Genomic DNA, 19,934 nt, shown 5'->3' with positions numbered 1-19,934 from the left:
CCAATCTGGCAGCGCCGGGCAGTCGGGCCACTCTGGCAGCGCCGGGCAGTCGGGCCACTCTGGCAGCGCCGGGCAGTCGGGCCACTCTGGCAGCGCCGGGCAGTCGGGCCACTCTGGCAGCGCCGGGCAGTCGGGCCACTCTGGCAGCGCCGGGCAGTCGGGCCACTCTGGCAGCGCCGGGCAGTCTGGCCACTCTGGCAGCACCGGGCTGTCTGGCCACTCTGGCATCTCCGGGCAGTCTGGCCACTCTGGCATCTCCGGGCAGTCTGGCCACTCTGGCATCTCCGGGCAGTCTGGCCACTCTGGCAGCTCCTGATTAGTGGGCAGCTCTGGCGACTCTGGACTGACGGGCAGCTCTGGCGACTCTGGACTGACGGGCAGCTCTGGCGACTCTGGACTGACGGGCAACTCTGGCGACTCTGGACTGACGGGCAGCTCTGGCGACTCTGGACTGACGGGCAGCTCTGGCGACTCTTGACTGAGCCGACGCACTGACAGCCTGGTGCGTGGTGCTGGTACTGGGGTTATCAGCCTGGGAACACGCACCTCCAGGCTAGTGCGGGGAGCGAGAACAGGACGAGTCGGATTGGGCTGACGCACTTGAAGCCTGGTGCGTGGTGCTGGTACTGGACGTGCCAGACTGGGAACACGCACCTCCAGGCCAGTGTGGGGAGCGGGAACAGGACGAGTCGGACTGGGCTGACGCACTTCCGGGTCCGCACGAGAGACAGGAACTGGAAACCCAGGGCTATGGAGGCGCACAGGCGGTCTTGATCTTACCTCCTGCACAACCCGTCCTGACTGAATGGAACTAGTAGCCCTGTACGAGCGGGGTGCTAGTACAGGGCGAACTGGGCTGTGCAGGGGCCTGATGGTTGCCGTGCTTAGAGAGGGAGTAGGGTAGCCTGGTCCGAGGAGGCGTACCGGCGACCAGATGCGCTGTGCAGGCATCCTCCTCCCAGGCTGGATGCCCACTCTAGCACGGCATCTGCGCGGGGCTGGAATGGCGCGCACCGGACTGTGCGTGCGTATGGGTGAGATAGTGCGCACCTCAGCGAAACATGGCGCCCTCCACCTCATACGCTCCTCCATGTAACCACGGGTAGCTGGCTTCCGGCTCTTCCTTGGCCTAGCCAAACTACCCGTGTGCCCCCCCAAAAAAATGTCTTGGGGGTGCCTCTCGTGCTTCTCCCTCAGCGCGTCCAAGGCCTCGTACATCCGCCTCTCTGCCTTGGCTGCCTCAATTTCCTCCCGTGGGCGACGGTACTCCCCAGCCTGGTGCCAAGGTCCAGCCCCGTCCAGAACTTCCTCCCAGGTCCATTTCTCCCGCCAGTCCAACTCAAAATCCCTTTGCTCCTTGTAATCCACCTGTTGCTCCTTCCTCTGCTGCTTGGTCCTTTGGTGGTGGGAGATTCTGTCACGGTTGTCATAGTGATGAGACCAAAACGTTTAATGAATTCAAAATGAACACCAAAATAACAAAAAGAACGAACGATCAACAAAACAGTCTGGTAAGGCACAAGGCTAAACACTGAACAATCTCCCACAAATGACAAAGACAAACAGACCCTAATATATGGGACTCTCAATCAAAGGCAAATAGACAACACCTGCCTTCAACTGAGAGTCCCAACCCCAATTAACCAAACATAGAAACAGACACACTAGACTAAACATAGAATACATGAAAATCAAACAGTGCCCAAAAAACCCCGGAATACTTAAATCAAATGCCCTTCTAGAAAAACACCACCCCAAACCACATAAAACAAATACCCTCTGCCACGTCCTGACCAAACTACAATGACAATTAACCCTTATACTGGCCAGGATGTGACATATTTTTTTTCCCAATATAAGTGCATTTCTAATAATAGTTGATTAATACAACATGTCTTTTCAATACATGTATAAAGTTTCCAAACATCAGTGTCATTTCAAAAATAGTATAGACACACAGTGTGTGTCTACTTGTGCCCATAGTGTTGGTCAATGGCTCCCAAGCACAACTCAATGGCCTCTTTGGTTTAAAGACAAGACTCTCCTTTATCTAACCACATTGTCCAATTTCAAAAAGGCTTTACAACGAAAGCAAAACATTAGATTATGTCAGGAGAGTACCCAGCCAGAAATAATCACACACCCATTTTCAAGCTAGCATATAATGTCACAAAAACCAAAAACACAGCTAAATGCAGCACTAACCTTTGATGATCTTCATCAGATGACACTCCTAGGACATTATGTTATACAATACATGCATGTTTTGTTCAAGCAAGTTCATATTTATATCAAAAACAGCTTTTTACATTAGCATGTGACGTTCAGAACTAGCATACCCTACCGAAAACTTCCGGTGAATTTACTAAATTACTCACGATAAACATTCACAAAAAACATAACAATTATTTAAAGAATTATAGATACAGAACTTCTTTATGCAATCGCGGTGTCCGATTTTAAAATAGCTTTTCGGTGAAAGCACATTTTGCAATATTCCGAGTAGATAGCCCGGCCATCATGGCTAGCTATTTTGACACCCACCAAGTTTGGCACTCACCAAACTCAGATTTACTATAAGAAAAATTGGATTACCTTTGCTGTTCTTCATCAGAATGCACTCCCAGGACTTCTACTTCAACACCCAATGTTGTTTTGGTTCCAAATAATCCATAGTTATATCCAAATAGCTGTGTTTTGTTCTTGCGTTCAAGACACTATCCGAAGGGTGACACGCCGGCGCGTATCGTGACAAAAAATTTCAAAATATTCCATTACCGTACTTCGAAGCATGTCAAACGCTGTTTAAAATCAATTTTTATGCGATTTTTCTCGTAAAATAGCGATAATATTCCAACCGGGAGACGTTGTATCCGTTCAAACACTGAAAATAGAAAATGGAGTCGTCACATGCACACGCACGGCAGTGTCATTGTTCTCAGAACGACCACTTTCCAAAACCCCTACTGTTTTTCGCCCAGGGACTGCAGAGTTATCATTCCACGTGGCGCCTTCTGAGAGCCTATGGGAGCCTTAGAAAATGTCATGCTACAGCAGAGATCCTCTATTTTCGATAAAGAGGCTACAGAAGGCCAAGAAATGGTCAGACAGGGCACTTCCCATATAGAATCTTCTCAGGGTTTGGCCTGCCATATGAGTTCTGTTATACTCACAGACACCATTCAAATAGTTTTAGAAACTTGAGGGTGTTTTCTATCCAAATCAAATAATTATATGCATATTCTAGTTTCTGGGCAGGAGTAATAACCAGATTAAATCGGGTATGTTTTTTTATCCGGCCGTGAAAATACTGCCCCCTATCCTAAACAGGTTAACACTGTATAATTAAAGGTTAATTAGCTTGATAATGGATGTTTTACTCCTTTCTAGTTAATTATGATTGGAGATTTTTGGTCCTGACTCAGAGAAAGTGGAGCTACGATTGTTAAGTTGGATGTGAGGTTGATTACATCCATAGAGTTTCAGAAGGTGCTCCCCTTCTCATCTATAATGGAACATATTTTTGGTGTGGAACTCTGTAAGTTCCTAAGGGGGGTTTATGTGGAAGAAAATCTATGACACCATGGGGATTTTCCAGTATCTATATTGTTTTCTTAGAAGTAGAGAATATAATCAATATTGGGATCATTAGACATGTGTAAGCATAATGGAAGTTGACTCCATGAAAATGTGCCAAACTGAAACAACATAGACTTGAGTGTCTTGGGCCATATGAAGGCTACTGGACTAGAGGAAGGGTTACTAGAGGAAATTACTAGGTGAAAAGTCATATGTGTATGTCTTGGTCACTGGACTAGAGGAAGGGTTACTAGATGAAGTTATTAGGTGAAAAGTAATGTGTATGTCTTGGTCAGTGGACTAGAGGAAGGGACACTATGTAAAAAGTCATTGTTTAACATGGTGTAAAATAGTCATATGTTTGAGAAATTGAAATTACAGCATTTTTAAGGTTTTTCGTATTTCACGGCAGGCGTTACCATTGGATATTGGTGAGGCGTTCTGCTAGCGGAACGTCTGTCCATAAGAGGTTAACCTGTTAGGGCTAGGGGGCAGCATTTGCACGTCTGGATAAAAAAAATGTACCCGATTTAATCTGGTTACTAATCCTACCCAGTAACTAGAATATGCATATACTTGTTATATATGGATAGAAAACACTCTAAAGTTTCTAAAACTGTTTGAATGGTGTCTGTGAGTATAACAGAACTCATTTGGCAGGCAAAACCCTGAGACATTTTCTGACAGGAAGTGGATACCTGATGTGTTGTATTGACTTTAAACCTATCCCATTGAAAAACACAGGGGCTGAGGAATATTTTGGCACTTCCTATTGCTTCCACTAGATGTCACCAGCCTTTACAAAGTGTTTTGAGTCTTCTGGAGGGAGATCTGACCGAACAAGAGCCATGGAACGATGATGTCCCATTAGACACCTGGCGCGCGAGTTCATGTTGGGTACCCTCGTTCCAATACGTTATAAAAGAGTATGCATTCGTCCACCTTGAATATTATTCATGTTCTGGTTAAAAAAGGCCCTAATGATTTATGCTATACAACGTTTGACATGTTTGAACGAACGGAAATATATTTTTTCCCCTCGTTCATGACGAGAAGTCCGGCTGGCTTAGATCATGTGCTAACAAGACGGAGATTTTTGGACATAAATGATGAGCTTTTTTGAACAAAACTACATTCGTTATGGACCTGTGATACCTGGAAGTGACATCTGATGAAGAGAATCAAAGGTAATGGATTATTTACATAGTATTTTCGATTTTAGATCTCCCCAACATGACGTCTAGTCTGTATTGCAACGCGTATTTTTCTGGGCGCAGTGCTCAGATTATTGCAAAGTGTGATTTCCCAGTAAGGTTATTTTTAAATCTGGCAAGTTGATTGCGTTCAAGAGATGTAAATCTATAATTCTTTAAATGACAATATAATATTTTACCAATGTTTTCTAATTTTAATTATTTAATTTGTGACGCTGACTTGACTGCCGGTTATTGGAGGGAAACGATTTCCTCAACATCAATGCCATAGTAAAACGCTGTTTTTGGATATAAATATGAACTTGATAGAACTAAAAATGCATGCATTGTCTAACATAATGTCCTAGGAGTGTCATCTGATGGAGATTGTAAAAGGTTAGTGCATCATTTTAGCTGGTTTTATGGTTTTGGTGACCCTGTCTTTGACTTGACAAAACATTACACACAAGTCTTGTAAATGTACTGTCCTAACATACTCTAAATTTATGCTTTCGCCGTAAAACCTTTTTGAAATCGTAAAACGTGGTTAGATTAACCTCTTGGGGCTAGGTGGGACGCTAGCGTGCCACCCGTGGTGCACTCCATCAACAGCAGGTGCATTTCAAGAGCGGCAAATTTGAATCCAAATAAATGTCAAAATTCAAATTTGTCAAAAATACAACTATTTTACACCATTTGAAAGATAAACATCTCCTTAATCTAACCACGTTTTACGATTTCAAAAAGGTTTTACGGCGAAAGCATACATTTAGAGTATGTTAGGACAGTACATTTACAAGAGTTGTGTGTAATGTTTTGTCAAGTCAAAGACCGGGTCACCAAAACCATAAAACCAGCTAAAATGATGCACTAACCTTTTACAATCTCCATCAGATGACACTCCTAGGACATTATGTTAGACAATGCATGCATTTTTAGTTCTATCAAGTTCATATTTATATCCAAAAACAGCGTTTTACTATGGCATTGATGTTGAGGAAATCGTTTCCCTCCAATAACCGGCAGTCAAGTCAGCGTCACAAATTAAATAATTAAAATTAGAAAACATTGGTAAAATATTATATTGTCATTTAAAGAATTATAGATTTACATCTCTTGAACGCAATCAACTTGCCAGATTTAAAAATAACCTTACTGGGAAATCACACTTTGCAATAATCTGAGCACTGCGCCCAGAAAAATACGCGTTGCGATACAGACTAGACGTCATGTTGGGGAGATCTAAAATACTATGTAAATAATCCATTACCTTTGATTCTCTTCATCAGATGTCACTTCCAGGTATCACAGGTCCATAACGAATGTAGTTTTGTTCAAAAAAGCTCATCATTTATGTCCAAAAATCTCCGTCTTGTTCGCACATGATCTAAGCCAGCCGGACTTCTCGTCATGAACGAGGGGAAAAAATATATTTCCGTTCGTTCAAACATGTCAAACGTTGTATAGCATAAATCATTAGGGCCTTTTTTAACCAGAACATGAATAATATTCAAGGTGGACGAATGCATACTCTTTTATAACGTATTGGAACGAGGGTACCCAACATGAACTCGCGCGCCAGGTGTCTAATGGGACATCATCGTTCCATGGCTCTTGTTCGGTCAGATCTCCCTCCAGAAGACTCAAAACACTTTGTAAAGGCTGGTGACATCTAGTGGAAGCAATAGGAAGTGCCAAAATATTCCTCAGCCCCTGTATTTTCAATGGGATAGGTTTAAAGTCAATACAACACATCAGGTATCCACTTCCTGTCAGAAAATGTCTCAGGGTTTTGCCTGCCAAATGAGTTCTGTTATACTCACAGACACCATTCAAACAGTTTTAGAAACTTTAGAGTGTTTTCTATCCATATATAACAAGTATATGCATATTCTAGTTACTGGGTAGGATTAGTAACCAGATGAAATCGGGTACATTTTTTTTATCCAGACGTGCAAATGCTGCCCCCTAGCCCTAACAGGTTAAGGAGATGTTTATCTTTCAAAGGGTGTAAAATAGTTGTATGTTTGAAAAATTTGAATTTTGACATTTATTTGGATTCAAATTGGCCGCTCTTGAAATGCACCTGCTGTTGATGGAGTGCACCACGGGTGGCACGCTAGCGTCCCACCTAGCCCATAGAGGTTAAAGCATGTGCATGTAGTATCTTATTTATCTTAGCCTTGAGGGTTCCATTTGCCCTTTCAATCATCCCTTGTGACTGGGGATGATAAACACATCCCAGTCTTTGCTTCATTCTTAATTTTTGTTTTATCAATTTTACTATTTTTTGCACAAATGCTGATCCATTATCTGAACTGATTTCTGAAGGTATTCCAAACCTAGGTATCACTTCTCTGGTTAAAAACTTTATTACTATTCCTGCTCCCTAATCTGACGATGGTATTGCTTCTATCCATCTGCTAAATCTTTCTATGATAACTAGTATGTATCTTTTGCCGCGCACTGGTTTTAGCATATCCACGTAATCCATTACGATGTGCCGAAATGGTCCTTCTGGGACCGGTATGTGGCCTATGGGTGTAGTTATCCCTTTACGTATGTTATTTTGTGCACATACTTCACATTTCGTCAATTCTTCATCTACTGTTGCCTGTAAGTATGGTGACCAGTATCCTTGTTTTTTAAAATTATTATTACTTCCCGTCTTGTGCAATGGTCTAGACCATGCACATCATTAATAAGCAAATTCAACAAGGTAGTAGATGCTACTATGGCTCCATTATGGGATTTCCATACCCCATCCCTGTCAATGGAGGCCCCCCTTTGTTTCCGTATAGATTGTTAAAAAATTCCAGCTCAAGATTGGATTTGAGTTAGGTCAGTTGGAGACAGTAAGGATACAAGATTTATCAAAGGTGCTGTTCGTATTGGAACATTACACTTAGATGCCTTTTTTGCTGCTTCATCTGCTGCATTGTTTCCTAACAACAAATTAATTTCCTTTTTTGTGTGCCTGACATTGTATTATCTCTTATTTTCTAGGATACATCAATGCCATCATTAACTTTACAATTTGTGTGTGATGTTGTATAGGTGTACCATCACTTTTCTTAAATCCTCTCTGTTTCCAAACTGTGCCAAACAAATGACATACACCATGTGCGTAAGCTGAATCAGTATAGATATTAACTGTCTTCCTTTTTCCTAGCTCACATGCTGCAGTCAATGCCTTAACCTGTTATGGCTAGGGGGCAGTATTTTCATGGCTGGATAAAAAACATACCCGATTTAATCTGGTTACCACTCCTACCCAGTAACTAGAATATGCATATACTTATTACATATGGATAGAAAACACCCTAAAGTTTCTAAAACTGTTTGAATGGTGTCTGTGAGTATAACAGAACTCAAATGGCAGGTCAAAACCTGAGAGATTCCTTTACAGGAAGTGGCCTGTCTGACCATTTCTTGAACTTCTTTTCCATCTCTATCTTTTACTAAGGATCTCTGCTCTAACGTGACACTTCCTACGTCGTCCATAGGCGCTCAGAGCCCGGGAAAAAACAGAATGTCGTCATCCCAGCCCCAGGCTGAAACACATTATCGCCTTTCTCAAGTGGCCGATCAAGGGACTCTGGGCTTAGGCGCGTGACCCGACCGCCCCCGCCTTTGTGATTTTTTCCTCTGTTTGCCGAAAAGGAGATTCCCTGTCGGAATATTATCACTTTTCTACGAGAAAAATGGCGTAAAAATTGATTTTAAACAGCGGTTGACATGCTTCGAAGTACGGTAATGGAATATTTAGATTTTTTTTGTCACGAATTGCGCCATGCGCGCGACCCTTCTTTACCATTTCGGATAGTGTCTGGAACGCACGAACAAAACGCCGCTATTCGGATATAACGATGGATTATTTTGGACCAAACCAACATTTGTTATTGAAGTAGCAGTCCTGGGAGTGCATTCTGACGAAGACAACAAAAGGTAATGAAACTTTTATAATAGTAAAGCTGATATTGGTGAGTGCTAAACTTGCCGGGTGTCTAAATAGCTAGCCCGTGATGCCTGGGCTATGTACTTAGAATATTGCAAAATGTGCTTTCACCGAAAAGCTATTTTAAAATCGTAAATATCGAGTGCATAGAGGAGGTCTGTATCTATAATTCTTAAAATAATTGTTATGCTTTTTGTGAACGTTTATCGTGAGTAATTTAGTAAAATGTTAGCGAATTCCCCGGAAGTTTGCGGGGGGTATGCTAGTTCTGAACGTCACATGCTAATGTAAAAAGCTGGTTTTTGATATAAATATGAACTTGATTGAACAAAACATGCATGTATTGTATAACATAATGTCCTAGGGTTGTCATCTGATGAAGATCATCAAAGGTTAGTGCTGCATTTAGCTGTCTTCTGGGTTTTTGTGACATTATATGCTAGCTTGAAAAATGGGTGTCTGATTATTTCTGGCTTGGTACTCTGCTGACATAATCTAATGTTTTGCTTTCGTTGTAAAGCCTTTTTGAAATCGGACAGTGTGGTTAGATAAAGGAGAGTCTTATCTTTAAAATGCTGTGAAATAGTCATATGTTTGAAAAATTGAAGTTTTTGTATTTTAGAGGAGTTTGTATTTCGCGCCACGCCCATCATTGGATATTGGAGCAGGTGTTCCGCTAGCGGAACGTCTAGATGTAAGAGGTTAAGTTCTGCCAATTGGGCTGAACAGTGTTGAGAAGAATACTCAAATTTTTCCTATATTAAATCTTTTCCTTGTTTTCTTACCACTGCATACCCTGCATGGTTCCCTGTATAGTCTTTAGAACAGGAGCCATCTACAAAGTAATTTTCCAATTCAATTCCTTCTCTGTCTAGCAATGGTATAGATTTAAGATCTGGACGCAAGTTAGAGATTCTGCTACACAATCCTGTGCTTTCCCTTCAAATTCCAATGGAACTCTTTCAGCTGGATTTACTGTATTACATATTTTAATGGAGACATCTGGATAGGTTAGTAGTGTCATGTATTCCAAAGTTCTAGCATAAATTAATACAAATTTTCCCTGTTCTATCAGCTCCACTATCTTATGATGTGTATGTATCGTTACAGGATATCCCATGGTTATGGTTGACGCCTTATCATACGCATAATGTAATGCTGCCAACCCTTGGTAACATGGTGGATAACCTTGAGCTACTGGATTTTATTTCGTACTGTAGTATGCAATTGGCTGTTTCCTTCTTCCACTACATGTTTCCTGCATAAGTTCTGCTGCTGAATATCTTTCACACCTATTTGCTACATAAAGCAAAAATGGTTATGTGTAATCTGGGGCCGCTAAGGCTGATGCAGTCTGCATTTCCTTTTTTTGTGTCTCAATTGCAATCAGAGCATCAGTGTTCCAGTCTAGTTTTGCCCTAAGATCGAGTTGTCCTGCTTCTTTCATGTCTCTCGTAAAGGCACTGTTTTAACTACATATTCCTCTATCCAATCTGAGATAAATCCAGTCATCTTTAAAAAGGTCATAATTTGAGCTACCATTTGTGACAATGGTGCTTTGCTGATTCCTTCCAACTATCCTGGTGCTATTGCCTTGGTTCCATGAGCTACGGTTCTTCCTAGGTACTCAACCTGGGGCTGGCAATACTGGAGTTTTGTTTTAGAGACTTTGTCCTCCTTCTGCCAATCGTTGTAGTACTTTCATGGAGTCAGTATGACATTATTCCAATGTAAAGGCACAGATCAACAGATCAGCAACATATTGGATCAATGTTCCATCAAGCATTAATTCTTCCAAATCAGCCCTCAATATCTGATTGAAAACGTGGGATGAGTACTTAAATCCCTGTGGAAAACGAGTATACGTGTATTGTCTTCCTTTGTATGTAAACGCAAACAAATGTCTGCATTCTTCCTCCAGGGGCACACAAAAAATGGTCCACACAAGTCAATCACTGTAAAGTACTTGGCATCTGGGGGAACATTTGTCAGTAATGTGTGAGGGTTCAGAACTTCTGCAAGCCAATCCTGTGCAATGTCATTAATTGCTCTTTGTTCATGTACCAGTCTCCGTTTTTTTACCATCGGCTTTAAGAACAGGTAGCAGAGGTGTATTACAATGGCTTTGTGTTTCTATCAGTACACCTGCTTTTATCAATCCTTCAATTGTCATGCTTATCCCTTCTTCAGCTTCTGGTTTCATGTGATATTGAGCTTTCCATGGAGGCTTGGCATCAGGTTTCACTTTGATGCTTACAGGACTTGCTGATTTCACCAATCCAACATCTATGTCATGTTGAGACCATACCCCTTCTGGTATGATTTTTTATATTTCCTGTCTCTGTTCACTAACTAACTCTATTTCTTCACCTAACTGCACTTGCTGATTAGCTGTAACCTCTACTTCCCTTGGATCCCCATTCATTACTGTTGTAGCCAGTATTTTAATAAAGGCCTTATCTTTGGGATGGAAAATCAATGGATTATCAAATCAAATTCAAATCAAATCAAATTTATTTATATAGCCCTTCGTACATCAGCTGATATCTCAAAGTGCTGTACAGAAACCCAGCCTAAAACCCCAAACAGCAAGCAATGCATGTGAAAGAAGCATGGTGGCTAGGAAAAACTCCCTAGGAAAAACTCCCTAGAAAGGCCAAAAACCTAGGAAGAAACCTAGAGAGGAACCAGGCTATGAGGGGTGGCCAGTCCTCTTCTGGCTGTGCAGGGTGGATATTATAACAGAACATGGTCAAGATGTTAAAATGTTCATAAATGACCAGCATGGTCAAATAATAATAATCATAGTAGTTGTCGAGGGTGCAACAAGCACGTCCGGTGAACAGGTCAGGGTTCCATAGCCGCAGGCAGAACAGTTGAAACTGGAGCAGCAGCACGGCCAGGTGGACTGGGGACAGCAAGGAGTCATCATACCAGGTAGTCCTGAGGCATGGTCCTAGGGCTCAGGTCCTCCGAGAGAAAGACAGAAAGAGAGAAAGAGAGAATTAGAGAGAGCATATTTAAATTCACACAGGACACCGGATAGGACAAGAGAAATACTCCAGATGTAACAGACTGACCCTAGCCCCCCGACACATAAACTACTGCAGCATAAATACTGGAGGCTGAGACAGGAGGGATCAGAAGACACTGTGGCCCCATCCGATGAAACCCCCGGACAGGGCCAAACAGGCAGGATATAACCCCACCCACTTTGCCAAAGCACAGCCCCCACACCACTAGAGGGATGTCTCCAACCACCAACTTACCTAAGACAAGGCAGAGTATAGCCCACAACGATCTCCCCAATGGCACAACCCAAGGGGGGGGCGCCAACCCAAACAGGAAGACCACGTCAGTGACTCAACCCACTCAAGTGACGCACCCCTCTGTTTTATCCCATTTTCTTTTCTTGGCTTTCTTCATCATTGGTCCCAATTATGTTGCGATAAATCCCTGATTTACCAACAATGTAATGTGAGGGACAGAGTCAGAGACATTGTACCATCTTTGTACAACATTTGATTCATCTCTGTCAGTCACATCCATTGCAGCTCCCTGTTTCCCTATAATTATGTACTGTGGCAATTGGTACTGACTTTCCATTTGCATTCATTGTCCAAAGTTGTTCTAACAAATGGTCTTGGTATGGGTCATATTGCATTGTGCAGTGGTATTCTGATTTTGCTCTACCAGCTTTAGGTATTTGGGCCTGAATAGACCTTCCCCATTTCCCTATGATTCTGTCTATTTCTGCCTCATTGTTCCCTAACCAATACACATTAGCTGTCTCTCCTGTCATTGCCATTTGCAAATTTAACCCTGTTCTTTCTATTATTACTCCTTCAGGAGCTGATTCTGTCCCGAGAATCCTACAGTTTTGGCATATTTACCAGACATGGGGAGATGAGAGGCATAATTTGGACATACACATGTGTAAGTGGCTCCAGTATCTATCATCATGGGTGTGCCTCTGTTCTCTATTTGAACCTGCAGCATAGGTTCTTGATCAGCTCTTGGGGTTATCATTGGGAACTGACCATCCCCTTTAGGATTCACTGGGCACCCCTACTATCCTTGATTTGGCTCCGCCCATGGGTTCACAGGGCCTTGTGGTTGACTCTGGTTGCCCTGCCATCCACCATCCTGGTTCCTGTTATTCTGGTTCCCACTTCCTTGTGGCTGCCAATTACTTTGATTCCTGTTACCTGGTGGTTGCCAATTGTTTTGGTTCCCTTCATTTCGGTTCTGCCAGGGATTTGTAGGGCAGTCTCGTCTGGAGTGTCCTGGTTGCTGGCATCCCCAACAGACCCCAGGTGGTCCCCGTGGACTTCTGGTTCCTTTTTTCTGATTATTTTGCAGAGTTTTTTGTTGCTTATTGCCACCATTCCAATTTCAGATTTGTTGTGTATACACATTCACTACTGGTGGTGTGGGTTGCACTTGGGCCTGTTGGACGGGAGGCAGTTGTGGCCCTCCTGGGGAGACTGCAGTCATTGTCCCTACCTCTGGCATTGGAGTCGTCACTGGGGCCTGGACTTTCTTTTTTCCTTTGTTAGACAGTTCTTCCAGCTGCAGCTGGGTCAGTTCTCATTGAATGTCTTTCCCTTGTTCTATGAGTTTCTGTTCATCTGTTCTGTATTTCTCCACTGCATGGATCACGTGGTCACAGAATTCTTTGTGTGAATTTGAAGTCAGTCCCACCACATCCTCCAGCCTGCTCTTTACTGACTGGGGAATGGCTTCCGGAACAGAGTTGTCATCAATGGGTCCCCCTCTGGATCCCGTTCTGTTTCCAGTTTCCATCATTTCAACTGTCCATGGAGGTATGCAGCTGGGTTTTCTGTGTCCACCATTGCTTCTCGTTTTAGTGCTTTAGGATCAATCCTTGTTGGGTATTCCTCTCAGAGCATGCCAGACAGCTGGACGATATGTTTCAAAGGCTAGTCCATCTGCCAGTATGTCCCCCGTTGCATCAGCAAGGTCACTGTCTTGCAGTACATCCTCCATTTTTGCCACTCCCACTACTCTCCCCAACAGTGCCTTCATATCACCCACAGCCAGTAGTTTCCCCATGGTTTGTTCTTCAAAGATTCTGATCCATTTTCCAGCTCCATCATGGAGGTTTAGCAGGCGAGTAACCAACCCTTCCAGGTCCTGTGAGCCCCATGGTACATACTGCCCTTGATTCCCCTTTATCAAAAGGGGACACTGTACCCCGTATTTATCTGTTTTTTTCAGCTTTGTCCTATCCCTTTGGTTTTTCATCATCTTTTTTCAACGTTTATCTTGCTGTTTTCATGCTTTTCAGCAGTCTGCTTTAAAAAAATTTAGCACTTTGTTCTCCTTTTCTCTTTTTTTCTCATTTTCTTTTCCTTGTCACTTGTTTTATGTTTTTTTATCATGGTCTCCATTTCTTCACACAATGAAACGTCCAACGTTCCTTCTGCTGGCCATTTGGTGCTCATTTTCCTTGTGCATTCTTCCCATTTCTTAGACATTTTTGTTATTTCTTCTTTGCATAAGGGATGTCTAGCCCCCAGAATTTCTACTGGTGTTTTACTCATTTTGCCATCTGTCATTCTGTTCTTTTATTTATTAAAACCAGTTTCTTTCTCATGTTCTCTAATTTATCCCTGTTCTTCCTGGGCTAAATATTCCTAATGGACTGTTAAGCCACAGATAACTTGACCACACCCTGTTTCCTCCCACTGTTATCCAGTTACTTTAACATCTCTAGTAAATGCGCTTGGTTGGTGTATTATTACTCCTGTCTCCACGTGTCTATAATCGTTCTCTCTTTGTATGTATAATTTTACTTCAAATGTTATTGTAACTATGTTTCCCAGTACTGTATATTCTTCTGTCTTGCATCTCAGTGTACAGGTCTTATAAATCTTATCAGGCAATCACTTATAATTTTTATACACTTGCACATGTGACAAACAATTTCTTCCAAATTTCTAGTATTATGCAATTTCACTAGTCATTCATATTCCATTTACATTCCCCTCTCCTAGTGCAGGATCAGATGTGGCCTTCCTGCCAGGCCACACTTAAAAACTTGTTAGGGCTAGGGTCCTTTTTTCTCAATTTCCTCCTGACTGTTGCTCAGGCCCTGAATCCAAGATATGGATATAATTGGTACCATTGGAAAGAAAACACTTTGAAGTTTGTAGAAATGTTCAAATAATGTGGGAGACTATAATACAATAGATATGGAAGGAGAAAATCCAAAGAAAAACCAACCTGATTATTTTTTTGAGAGCCCATGCTCTTACAATGGAATGTATAGGGAAATAATGAATTCTAGCTCCCAGGATGCAATTCCTATGGCTTCCACAGAGTGTCAGTAGTCTACGTTCAAGGTTGCAGGCTTGTAACTTCCAAAACGAATGAGAAAGAACAGTTTATGTATAGGGACACAGTCTTGGAAATTTGTTTATGCGCATGTGATGAAGACAGAGCTCACCTGCTAAAATCGGTTTCCTATTGAACATACTTCTTTTCGTAAGTAATATTATAGTTTGATTACATTTTAGGGTATGTGAGGCGTCCGAGACACGTATTTTGACTTGTTGAAACGAAGTTTAGCGGTAGATTTTCAAATTCCTTTCTCTGCATGTTGAACGAGTGGATTACTCAAATCGATGGCGCCAACTAAACAGACTTTTGGGATATAAAGAAGGATTTTATCTAACAAACGACACTACATGTTAGAGCTGGGACCCTTTGGATGACAAATCAGAGGAAGATTTTCAAAAAGTAAGTGAATATTTAATCTCTGTGAATTTATGAAACCTGTGCAGGTGAAAAAATATTTTGATGTGGGGCACTGTCCTCAAACAATCGCATGGCATGCTTTCTCTGTAATTGCTACTGTAAATAGGACAGTGCAGTTAGATTAAAATCAATTTTTATGCTATTTTTCTCTTAAAATAGCGATAATATTCCAACCTGGCAACGTTGTATTCATTCAAAGAGAGAAAGAAAAAAATGGCAAGTTCTCGTGACCGCGCATCTCCAGTCTCACTGTCCCCAGGCTGACCACTTACAAACTCTGCTCCTATACTTTGCCCAGAGACAGCAGACACCCCATTCCACTTTCTGGCGGCTTTAGAGAGCCAATGGAAGCCTTAGAAAGTGTCACGTAACAGCTCAGATGCTGTAATTTCGATAGAGATGCAACAGAAGGACAACAAATTGTCAGACAGGGCACTTCCTGCATGGAATCTTCTCAGGTTTTTGCCTGCCATATAAGTTCTGTTATACTCACAGACACCATTCAAACAGTTTTAGAAACTTTAGAGTGTTTTCTATCCAAATCTACTATTTATATGCATATTCTAGTGTCTGGCCAGGAGTAGTAACCAGATTAAATCGGGTGTGTTTTTTTAGTCGGCCGTGAAAATACTGCCCCCTATCCCAAAGAAGTTAACCTGTTAGGGCTAGGGGGCAGTATTTGCACGGCTGGATAAAAAAAATGTACCCGATTTAATCTGGTTACTAATCCTACCCAGTAACTAGAATATGCATATACTTATTATATATGGATAGAAAACACTCTAAAGTTTCTAAAACTGTTTGAATGGTGTCTGTGAGTATAACAGAACTCATTTGGCAGGCAAAACCCTGAGACATTTTCTGACAGGAAGTGGATATCTGATGTGTTGTATTACCTTTAAACCTATGCCATTGAAAAACACAGGGGCTGAGGAATATTTTGGCACTTCCTATTGCTTCCACTAGATGTCACCAGCCTTTACAAAGTGTTTTGAGTCTTCTGGAGGGAGATCTGACCGAACAAGAGCCATGGAACGATGATGGCCCATTAGACACCTGGCGCGCGAGTTCATGTTGGGTACCCTCGTTCCAATACGTTATAAAAGAGTATGCATTCGTCCACCTTGAATATTATTCATGTTCTGGTTAAAAAAGGCCCTAATGATTTATGCTATACAACGTTTGACATGTTTGAACGAACGTAAATATATTTTTTCCCCTCGTTCATGAAGTGAAGTCCGGCGGGCTTAGATCATGTGCTAACAAGACGGAGATTTTTGGACATAAATGATGAGCTTTTTTGAACAAAACTACATTCGTTATGGACCTGTGATACCTGGAAGTGACATCTGATGAAGAGAATCAAAGGTAATGGATTATTTACATAGTATTTTCGATTTTAGATCTCCCCAACATGACGACTAGTCTGTATCGCAACGCGTATTTTTCTGGGCGCAGTGCTCAGATTATTGCAAAGTGTGATTTCCCAGTAAGGTTATTTTTAAATCTGGCAAGTTGATTGCGTTCAAGAGATGTAAATCTATAATTCTTTAAATGACAATATAATATTTTACCAATGTTTTCTAATTTTAATTATTTAATTTGTGATGCTGACTTGACTGCCGGTTATTGGAGGGAAACGATTTCCTCAACATCAATGCCATAGTAAAACGCTGTTTTTGGATATAAATATGAACTTGATAGAACTAAAAATGCATGCATTGTCTAACATAATGTCCTAGGAGTGTCATCTGATGGAGATTGTAAAAGGTTAGTGCATCATTTTAGCTGGTTTTATGGTTTTGGTGACCCTGTCTTTGAATTGACAAAACATTACACACAACTCTTGTAAATGTACTGTCCTAACATACTCTAAATTTATGCTTTCGCCGTAAAACCTTTTTGAAATCGTAAAACGTGGTTAGATTAAGGAGATGTTTATCTTTCAAAGGGTGTAAAATAGTTGTATGTTTGAAAAATTTGAATTTTGACATTTATTTGGATTCAAATTTGCCGCTCTTGAAATGCACCTGCTGTTGATGGAGTGCACCACGGGGGGGACGCCTGCGTCCCACCTAGCCCATAGAGGTTAACAAGAATTTAAGCTTTCAACCGATATAAGACACTTGTATGTACATAAATGTTTAATATCCATGATTTGTATGATTATTAATTTCAATTACGCTGCCTCCAGTTTCACCGGAAGTTGTCCCGCTAGCGGGACGCCTAAACCTTTAAGTGACGACACATGAAGGGTGTGCAATCCCTCCCCATCAAGGACAGGCAACTTTCACACTTCCTTTCACACTTCTACTCACATTTTCCCTAAAACGACCTGTAAATTAAACCCCTCCCCTGATACACTTCCTCAACACAGGGAGCTGGTATTATACAGGATTTACACCTATCAAAACAGACCTTTACCAAATCGGGTCAAAGCGTTATTGTGGGCTATACACTCCCCCAGGCAGACCTCCGCTAAATCGAGTCGGAGCGGTATTGCCAGTGACCTACCCATTCAGACCACTGCTAAATCCAGTCGGAGAGGTATTCGCAGGATATTCCTATTTATTTGTGCTGACTGTGTGGACAGACAGTTGCCACCCCAAACCAAACCAAGCAGACCAGCCAGTCAGGGCAAACAGATGCACCGAACCAGAGTGAATAACATTTCCAGATGAGCGGTCCGGCGAGCGGGATGAACTGATTGACATACCCAACTCAGACCTACTGATCAAGCTGAATGGGCCATGTTTGCGCACAGACCCAGACAGATCCTGAACAGACAAATCCGTCCAAATAGAATCAGACAAAACAATCCGAACTCAAACAGGCCAATCATGCGGTTCAAATGAATCACCTAAACAGAGCAAGTGAACGGCCCCACCCAACTGAGCCACCTGACACAAATGAAGCACACAACTCCCAATCCACAAATTCCCACACAAATATTTCTACTTATTATTTAGCTATTGTAACCCCCAAAGCTCTTTCCTTAACATTCATGCATGCATTTATTGAATTCAAAAGCTCCCAGTATCTTTTGTTTGTTTAAAATTTGGAGAGACCTACTTTGCGCTTCTATTGCTATGGCAGGACTCCCGAAGCAAATCACACAAACATTAACTGTAAGTAAGAACTGAGCACACCTGATTTAGGGTGGCCACCTGTTTGAGACTTGCCCAGAAGACCTGTCATCAGCCACAGAAGTTTCACAGTTCACTGGTCCCTTGTTGCCAATTATTTTCATGATGCCATTTATGTTGTGGAAATATTGAATCAAATATTTCTACGATTCCGGACCTTGTAAATTCAATTAGACTTTTTTTACAAAAGTAACAGAAGCCGAGCAATTCCATGGAACAACTGATTTCTCTCTCCCAGACCACAGGTTTTATAGCTTTCCACCTTCAGATAACACACGTTCACATGCATGTCTATAGTTTCCAAACATCAGTGTCATTTCAAAAATAGTATGGACACACAATTCTACTGTGAGTGTGTCTACTTGTGCCCATAGTGTTGGTCAATGGCTTCCAAGCACAACTCATTGGTCTCTTTGGTTTAAGTAATGACTTTTCACGTAGTGTCCCTTCCTCTAGTCCACTGACCAAGACATACACATATGACTGTTCACCTAATAACTTCATTTAGTAACCCTTCCTCTAGTCCAGTGACCAAGACATACACATATGACTGTTCACCAAGTAACTTCCTCTAGTAACCCTTTCTCTAGTCCAGTAGCCTTCATATGGCCCAAGACACTCAAGTCTATGTTGTTTCAGTTTGGCACATTTTCATGGAGTCTACTTCCATTATGCTTACACATGTCTAATGTTCCCAATATTGATTATATTCGCTACTTCTAAGAAAACAATATAGATACTGGAAAATCCCCATGGTGTCATAGATTTTCTCCTACAGCTCCTGCCTGGTGCATCGACATCTTGGCTCCTGCCTGGCACATCGACATCCTCTGCTCCCACTCCCTCTGGACACCTGTCTGGTATCAGCATCCTCTGCTTCCTCATGGCCTGGTGGTCACCCCCTTCTCCTCGCCGGGACTCTGGTGCAGTGGTTTAGATGGTACCATGTGTTGCTTCCTTTCACCTGGATGGCTGTTGTGTTGCTTGGGCCACCTCGAGGCTGTAATCTCTGCTAAAGATGCTTCAACAAAGTTCTGAGTGAAGGGTCTGAATACTTATGTAAATCTGATATTTCTATAAACCTGTTTTTGCTTTGTCATTATAGGGTATTGTGTGTTGATTGATGAGGGTAAAAAAATCAATTTTAGAATACCATAACCATAACAAAATGTGGGAAAAGTCAAGGGGTCTGAATACTTTCCGAATGCACTGTATAATTGTTCACAAAAACTGTCTTTTATTCCTACAGATAATCTTTGGTGCTGAAACTTTGCA

At 41.9% G+C, this 19,934-nt stretch overlaps 1 long non-coding RNA gene across 1 annotated transcript in view; it reads left to right on the top strand.

Annotated features, from left to right (window-relative positions):
• Positions 1-19,696, top strand: part of LOC123728224 (uncharacterized) — a 36,662-nt gene extending 16,966 nt beyond the window's left edge. Inside the window, exons 2-3 of the long non-coding RNA XR_006760113.2 lie at positions 12,580-12,666; positions 19,438-19,696. This is a non-coding gene — a long non-coding RNA (uncharacterized LOC123728224). The remainder of the gene's footprint in view (positions 1-12,579; positions 12,667-19,437) is intronic.
• Positions 19,697-19,934: the final 238 nt, after the last annotated feature.

The sequence above is a fragment of the Salmo salar genome, chromosome 17 (assembly GCF_965601325.2).
Source record: "Salmo salar chromosome 17, fSalSal1, whole genome shotgun sequence".
NCBI lineage: Eukaryota > Metazoa > Chordata > Actinopteri > Salmoniformes > Salmonidae > Salmo > Salmo salar.
Note: the sequence above shows the minus strand (reverse complement) of the source record. Positions and strands in the feature narration are given on the sequence as shown.